Here is an 8759-nt window from a genome sequence, read left to right on the forward strand (position 1 = left end):
CTTCCCCTCCTTGCCACCGAAAACTTTCCCAACTTCGACCAACTTCCACTTCCTTAAAGGGGCCGCCGGGCTCCGGGCGCGGCCGGGCTGCGCCACCGCGGGCACCCCCGCGGCGGTCCAGCGTCCAGGGACCGCAGCCCCACGGCCCTGGGATGGCATCCGTAACCGCCCCATGAAAGCCTCGGGCTGCAGGAGCTCGGGATGTGGGTTCTGTAACGCGGAACAGCAAGAGCCACCGCCCCCGGGACAGCAGCCCCACTTTCCCTGGGACCGGGGTCCTGTAAGTCCAGGGCAGCAGCCCCACTTGTCCCAGTGTAGTAGTTCCAGGAGCTTGGGATGTGAGTTCTGTAACCCTGGATAGCAGCCTGATAACCTCCGGGACAGCGGCCCCGTATCTGCTGGGACAGGAGCCCCACATCCTCCCGGGCAGCAGCCCCACCTCCCCCAGCACAGCAGCCCCACATCCCCCAGTACAGCGGCCCTACAGCCTCCGGGACAGCAGCTCCACCCCCCCAGCACAGCAGCCCTATATCCCCCAGGACGGTGGTCACAGGACCCCAATTCCTCCTGCTGCTGCAGCCCCATGTCCCCACAGGCAGCCACTGGTGTCAGTGGTTCCCCTGCCCTCAGGCCTGGCAGGAGCTGCAGGGCTGAGACATGGTCACGTTCCTGCCTTTCTCCCTGCCCGTACTGGTGCCTCACAGATTCATCCTAACAAGACAGGCAGGGCTGTTAGTGTGGGTTGAAGCCAGGCTCTGGCAGGGATCTTGGCTTCCAGATCCTGGCTCCCACCATACCCAGGGAGCAGCCTGACTCTTCCCCATCTCTGCTATGACAGACGGAGAGGATGAAGATGGTCCTGCCACTGCAAGAGGGCAGCTTGCATCTAGGGACACACAATGGGAGCAGAAAATGTGTGTGGCTTGTTCCTGCATACTGCATCCCACGGCTTGGTCCCCATGCAAGGCAAATGTGTAAAACCCCAAGAGTGTTGAGGGGTCTGAACCACATTATATTAACCAGCATTTCTTGTATCCAGTCCTGGCTGCTTCACCCAGCACTGAGGCTGGGTGAAAGTGAGGGGAAACACCAGCCTCATCCTGCCCTGGTGGTCCCATAGCCCTCCTGAGCTGCAGAAGCAGCCTGTGCTCCCAGCCCTGGGCTCACCAGCCTCTCTGATACAGGCCTGGCCCTTGCTGTCCCACCTGCATGAAATGTCACTTCAAACCCAGCCTCAGCCTGTGACAGTCTCTGAGTGACCCAGCAGCAGCTCAGGGGAGACTTTTGCTCCTGGGCACCTTGTGAGGAGGTGTGAGCCTGGTGGAGCCATCCTCACTGATTTTTCCACGACTCCTGGGGTTGCTGCTGTGTTCGAAGCCCAGCCTCTGCCTTGCTTTGCCACCTGGCTACACAGGAAAATTCAGCTAAACTCATCCCTCCCCCTGCCCAAGCATCATCCAGCACAACCCAAGGAGCTCCGCACCCAGCACTGCAGGGACACGCTGGCACCATCACTGAGGTGGCTGCCAGCATCAAGTGCCCGTGAGGCTGTGGTTTCATGGCAGGAGGTGTGCTGGAGGAGAGGACAGGTCCTCCCAGAAGCCAGTGTGGCTTTGCTTTGCCTGGCTTTCCAGGGTAGGGCTTGCAGCAGCAGCAGCGGGGTGCATGCGGCACTGCAACCGCCCGTGGAGCACAGCAGCAGGAGGCCACCTCCTTCTGCAAATCTGCGCCAGCAGCTGCCAAGCCAAAGGGCTCAAACCCTGCCAGGCCCTGCCACGGGGTAGGAGGAACCCCACCGGTGTCTTAGGGGGTGGTTTGGAAGAACCTTTCACAGGTCCAGCCCTGCTGAGGCACAGCGAGAGCCGCTCGGCTCTGCGCTGGAGCTCGGCACGGCCGCACCCGCAGGCGCTGCTGCGCTCCGCAGCGCTGCTGCGCTTCGCCGCCGCTCGGTCCCCGGGCTCCAGCGCAAGGCCACCGGGCAGCGGCGCCCAGTAAGAGCAAGGAGAAGACTCCAAGCGAGCTTTCCATGACCAACAGCAGCAGCGGTTGCCGTCTGTGCTGGCCAAGCATGCCCTACTGCTGCCTCACGGAGCACTCTCAGGGCTTTTGGCACTTCTAGAGGTGAGAGCTGCAGAACCTGCAGCAAGCAGAGGAAGACACAAAAGGATGGAAGTCAAAGGCAGCAGCAGGTTTTCCTCAGACTCCCGAGGAGGCTGTGCTGTGGAGCTGCAAACAGGCTGCCCTGTCCACAGCAGAAGCTGCTGTGCCTAACATGCTGGAGCAATGGCAGCAGGGCCCCCCTGCCTCTGCCAGGCTGGTGACCCCCAGCCTGTGCTTTATTCTGGAGGTATGGTCACGGTGTTGCTGTTGGGCAAGAGAGAGGCAGCCCCCTTGCACGCCCACCTCTCAGAGCTGGGTATGGTTACAGTGTTCCCACATCCCAGCATCTTCTGGTTCCTGAAGTTCCTTTGATGTCCCCATAAACATCACCCCTCAGCCTCTTCCCTCCCAGAGCTCTGTGAAGAAGCAGCAGATGAAGCTCCTGATGGTTCACAGGATGGGTTGGGTTGGAAGGGACCTTCAAGATCATCCCGTTCCAACCTCCCTGACAGGGGCAGGGGCATCTCCCACCAGCCTAGGTTGCTCAAGGCACTCCTAGAATGAGTTGGCTTGGAAGAGGCCTTTGCCCATGGCAGGGGGCTTGGAACTAGCTGATCTTCAATCTTCCACCAGCCCAGATTGCTCAAGGCCTGTGGAGCTCAGCTTTCAGTGTGTGATCAGAGACTCCCCCAGCCAAGCATAGGGATGCCCTGGTCAGGACTGTGTTTCCCCAGGCTTTACAGCTCAGTGTTTTGACACCAGCACTTGGCACTCGGAGGCACTGCCCACCCAACAGCTTCTGCCTCTGCAGCCCAGCCAAGGTCTGCACTGGAGGCCCTGGCCTTGCCAAGCCACAGCCACTGCCCAGGAGAGTAGAGGATGATGCCTGCACCCACCCACTTCTCCCACGCTGCTTCCTGCTCGGGGTGGATGAGCTGGCACAAAGCCAAATCCACCACCAGGTGTCTCCTAAGCCTGCGTGGGGTCCTGTGGTCCTTCAAACATGCCCATCCCTGGCAGTTGTGACCTTCTTAGCTCAGAGCAGCAAGCATGGGATGACAGCGCAGATGCCCACCTGAGGAATCCCCTGCTGCACAGGGCAGGATACAGAAAGCAGCTTGCTGGGGAAGCCTCCAAGCCAGCAGCAGCAGCCAGGCCACTGCCAGCTGAAAAGCAGCATCTTCATCTCCAGAGCAACTGCCAGGTCTCCTGCATGCTACCTCACATGTGGGGATCACAGTATCACAGTATCACAGTATTATCAGGGTTGGAAGAGACCTCACAGATCATCAAGTCCAACTCTTTACCGCAGAGCTCAAGGCCAGACCATGGCACCAAGTGCCACGTCCAGTCCTGCCTTGAACAGCTCCAGGGACGGTGACTCCACCACCTCCCCGGGCAGCCCATTCCAGTGTCCAATGACTCTCTCAGGGAAGAACTTTCTCCTCACCTCCAGCCTAAATTTCCCCTGGCACAGCCTGAGGCTGTGTCCTCTCGTTCTGGTGCTGGCCACCTGAGAGAAGAGAGCAACCTCCTCCTGGCCACAGCCACCCCTCAGGTAGTTGTAGACAGCAATAAGGTCCCCCCGAGCCTCCTCTTCTCCAGGCTAACCAATCCCAGCTCCCTCAGCCTCTCCTCGTAGGGCTGTGCTCAAGGCCTCTCCCCAGCCTCGTTGCCCTTCTCTGGACATGCTCAAGCATCTCAGTGTCCCTCCTAAACTGGGGGGCCCAGAACTGAACACAGCACTCAAGGTGAGGTCTAACCAGTGCAGAGTACAGGGGCAGAATGACCTCCCTGCTCCTGCTGGCCACACCATTCCTGATGCAGGCCAGGATGCCACTGGCTCTCTTGGCCACCTGGGCACACTGCTGGCTCATGTTCAGGTGGGTATCAATCAGCACCCCCAGATCCCTCTCTGTCTGGCTGCTCTCCAGCCACTCCGACCCCAGCCTGTATCTCTGCATGGGGTTGTTGTGGCCAAAGTGCAGCACCCTGCACTTGGAGCTATTGAAGCCATCCCCTTGGACTCTGCCCATCTGTCCAGGCGGTCAAGGTCCTGCTGCAGAGCCCTTCTGCCCTCCAACCCAGCCACATCTGCCCCCAGCTTGGTGTCATCTGCACACTTGCTGATGACTGACTCCATGCCCTCATCCAGATCATCTATGAAGATGTTAAAGAGGATGGGGCCCAGCACTGATCCCTGAGGGACACCACTAGTGACAGCTGCCAGCTGGATGTGGCACCATTCACCACCACTCTCTGGGTCTGGCCCTCCAGCCAGTTCCTAACCCAGCACAGAGTGTTGCCATCCAAGCCATGGGCTGACAGCAACATGCACCTGTGCCCAGCTGCCCTGCCACAATGCCCCATGCAAGCAGCTCCCACCACGCTCTCCTGCCTGCAAATCAGAGAACCATGGAATCATTTCAATTGGAAAAGACCTTTAAGATCCTGAGTCCAACCATTCTCTATCTCTACCAAGCCTCTCAGCACCACAGCTTTGCCCCTTTGGAACTACTCCATGGATGGGGATTCAGCCACCTCCCTGGACAGCCTGTGCCAGTGCTTGATAAATGAAGGGAACAGTAGTGCCACCCCAAGCTGGGAGGTGCTCACCACCACCAGGCAGGGCCCAGCAAGAGTCTTACTGCTGTGCTGCAGAGAGAAGCAAGTTGTAATCACCTGAGAAAGCTAGGCTGGTACTTGAAAGGGCAACCACCCGCAGACGACCTTTGTGTCAGAGCTGAACATTCTCCAAGGGCTCTTTCTCACTTCTGAGCAAGTAGGTCAGCAGCTCTGGACACAGGGCAGCCAGGAGCTGGCCTGGCAGCTGCTGATGGGTGGTGCTGGAGGGCTGCTCTCTCCAGCCAAGGTCCTGCGGCCTCTGCCTGCTGCCATTTGCGATCCCAGCACTCACTGGGGAATTAGGGGTTGGACCAAATGACCTCTGCAGGTCCCTTCCAACCCAATCCATTCTATGACTCTATGATTTGCCCATCCTGAGGCAGAGGAAGCTTCATGGAAACAGGAGGAGGAATTGTTCCAGTGTGAGGGTGACAGAACCTTGGCACAGGCTGCCCAGGGGGGCTGTGGAGTCTCCCTCTCTGGAGGTATTCCAAACCCACCTGGACATGTTCTGTGTGATCTGCTCTGGGTGCTGCTGCTCTGCAGGGGGTTGGGCTGGATGAGCTCTGGAGGTCCCTTCCAGCCCCTGACATTCTGTGATCCTGTGATCTGCAGAGAAGTTCATGTCTGGGACCATGGTGGTTGCCACAGGGAACACTTTAGGTCTCTGCTACCCCCAAGCCTATGGTATCTGTGCCAGCCTTCAGATGGGATGAGTGATGGGCACATGCAAGCTGGGTGCTGGTGTCACCAAAAACTCTTTACAGGACCTTAGATGAGTTCTCAGAGACCTTTCTGGTCACCTGCAGAGGAAGGCTGCTTTTGATGTGGATTGGCATCCCAACCTCTGGAGACTTGTTATAGCACAGCACAGCACTGATGGCAAGGGGCCAACCACCTGCACTACAGTCACCAACACTGGACTGGGTTGGTCCTGCCTTGCAAAGCCCCAAGGATGGAGCAACTCCACCTCTCCAGGTGTCCATCCCAAGGCTGCACCATCCCACAGGGAAGACATCTTCCCAATCACCATACCTGACCTCCCCAAACCATTGTCTGTGGCTCTTGCCTCACATTATGCCATCTGCTACTGTGAAGGCAAGTGTAGCTCCACCACGTCTGGAACTGCTCCTTCAGGAGATGTGAACTGCAGCAGGCCCCCTTTTGACCTCCTTTGGGCCAGAGGAACCCAGCTCAGCTCCTTGGCGACCCCTCACTGGCCCCTTCTATGTTTCTCCACCTCCCAGCCCCATTCCTACACGATGCAGACCCTGCCCAGCCATCCCTCCCAGTCCCATAACCTCCTCTGGCCCATCTGGCCCCAGACAGTAGCGATGGCACTTGGCCAAGGCCAGCCTGAATAGCAGCTCCCAGCCTCTTCCACAGATTGGATCAAATGATGTGTGGCTCCCCCAGTCCTAAGCACAGACTCAGGTGGTGCAGGGCTGCTCCTGCCCAGTCTGACCATTCACATTACTCACTGATCCCAGTTCTACTGCTGTATTTGCCTGCGATAGCTGCAGGATGTGCCAGGCCTCCTGGAAGAAGGAGATGGGCAGCCCTGGAGCTGCCCAGTTAGAGGCAAGATCATCATCAGGACGAGCAGAGGATTTCAGAACAAGAGAAGGAGGCTCAAAGGCAGGAGAGCAGCAGGTCAGCCCTTGCCAGGGCTAGGGCAACCTCTGGGCATTCTCCACATGCCCCAAATCCATTAGCAAGGCACTGCCAGCCCCTTCCCCGCTGAAACCCAGCACTGCTGTGCTGCCACTAACAGGCAGAGGATCAGCGTCATGGCAGGGAGCAAGACTGGCACCAAGGGCCAAGGGTGGAATGCAAACAGCCCCGTGCCTGAGGCCAAAAAGGCAGGGTGTCTGGGAGGGTGCTGGGCAGAGGTGAGGAGAAGGGACCCAGGCTTGAGGGTGTCTGGGAGGGTGCTGGGCAGAGACAAGAAGCAACAGCGCCAGGCTTTTGGGTGGGTGGGAGGGTGGTGGGCAGAGGTGAGGAGCGGGGGGGCAGGGCTGGCGCAGCTCACACGCCTGGAGCGGCTGCTCCGAGCCCGCTGAGCAGAGCTCTCAAACTTTAATTCCTTTCCGTACGTCACTGCTCCTCGTCTCCAGCGCTGCCTGCCCCCAGGAGGAGAGCTGAAGCTAACCGAGCCAGACAAGGGCTGGGGGTGTGCTGTGTGCTCCCAGGCATGGCACCGCCGCGCCGCTGCTTTTATGGGCATTTCTGCAGCGCCTCCTGGCACTGCCACCCGCAGCCCAGCTCCGAGGACGCTCGCTGCACCCCGTGACCAAACCCACGGAGCAGCCTTCAAAAAGCGGTGAGGGGAGCTCCCGTGGACAAGAATCTGAGTTAAACCCTGCTGCCAAACCGAGGCGGCTGCTTGGAGCCAGCAGGGAGAAGAGCAACGCCCAGCGCTTGGCGCCGAGGGGCTGCAGGTGCAGTGTGCCAGCAGCCTCCCGCCGAGCTGCACGGAGGGCATTGGCCACCTGCAGCCAGGCCGTGAGGCTGGCACCTCAGTCTGCCCCCAAGCCCTTTGGTTTCTTGCTTTGAAGGTGAAAACGTGGAGGGCAAAAGGGAGCTGCTGGGACAAGGCTGCTGTCTCTTGAACTTCACTCTGGTTGTCCCACTTGCACTGCCCAGGAGAACAGACCAGGGGGAATCCTTTCTGCAGGGCTTGTGACAGGCCCCAGAGCCAGCCCAGTGCCAGGCATGGGGTGGCTGCCAGGCTGGCCTCAACACTTGCTCCACCCAGAACTACTGCCGAGGGGACATCAGTCCTTGATGGAGGCAGGAACCTGGCACTACCGAGTGTGGGGCAAGGGCTGGCTCAGCAACAGGCCCCTGCAGTGTCCCCAGGCTAGGCAGCACAGAAAGGACACTCAACTGTTGGACAGGGTCCAAAGGAGGCCATGGAGATGCTCAGAGGCTGGAGAAGCTCTGCTGTGGGACCAGGCTGGGAGGGGTGGGGCTGTTCAGTCTGGAGAGGAGAAGGCTGCAGGGAGAGCTCAGAGCAGCCTTGCAGGAGCTGAAGGGCTGCAGGAGAGCTGGGGAGGGACTATTGGCAAGGGCTGGAAGTGCCAGGCCAAGGGACAATGGCTTTGAGCTGGGAGAGGGGAGACTGAGAGTGGAGAGGAGGGAGAAATTCTTGAGAGTCGAGGGTGGGGAGAGACTGGCACAGGCTGCCCAGGGAGGTGGTGACTGCCTCCTGCCTGGAGGTGTTGCAGGCCAGGCTGGATGAGGCCTGCAGAAGGCTTGGAACCAGCTGATCTTCAATGTTCCTTCCAAGCCAACTCATTGTCAAAGTGCCTTGAGGACGCTGAGCTGGCGCGAGGTGTCCCTGCCCATGGCAAGGGGTTGGCACTGGCTGATCTTTCATTCTGTGACTTTATGGTGTCTGCGCATCCATCTCTGCCCCCTGTAGCTCCTTCCACTACTGTTCAGCCAGGAGAACATTTCTTGGGAGCCAAAATTCCCCCCTCAGTGCAGCAGGACCTCACTGATCAGTGTCATGCTTCATCCACAGAAGAGCTGGGAGCCACCTGGGGTTGCTCTGGTCCCACACAGGCCATAGTGGAGGGGTTTCTGCTCTTGGCTCTGTCCTTCCTCACCTGAGCCATCACAGGAGCTGCCCTGCTGGAGGGAGAGGTTTCTTCCAGCTGCCCCCAGCACCCCTGCCAGCACCTCCATCAGCACCCAACACTCAGCACCGACAGTGTGGCACCCATGGCCTCCAGATCTGCCCCCGTGGCAGGGAAAGGCTCAGCACACCCTAGGAAGCCCTTGCCAGGCCACAGCCTGCCCCTTCCCACCTCCTGCAGCTGCTGGACCCAGGCTTTGGCAGGGTGCTGAAAACGTCAGCTTCAGTGCCCGTGAGGGTGCTAGAGCAGCTTTAACGGGACGTGACTTGAAGCCTCCAGGGATGAGGCTTCCACCACCTCCCTGGGTAACCTGTGCCAGGCTCTCACCACCCTCATGGTGAAGAATTTCTTCCTAACATCCAATACGAATCTATCCACTTCCAGTTTTGC

The sequence above is a fragment of the Pogoniulus pusillus genome, chromosome 17 (assembly GCF_015220805.1).
Source record: "Pogoniulus pusillus isolate bPogPus1 chromosome 17, bPogPus1.pri, whole genome shotgun sequence".
Taxonomy (NCBI): Eukaryota; Metazoa; Chordata; class Aves; order Piciformes; family Lybiidae; genus Pogoniulus; species Pogoniulus pusillus.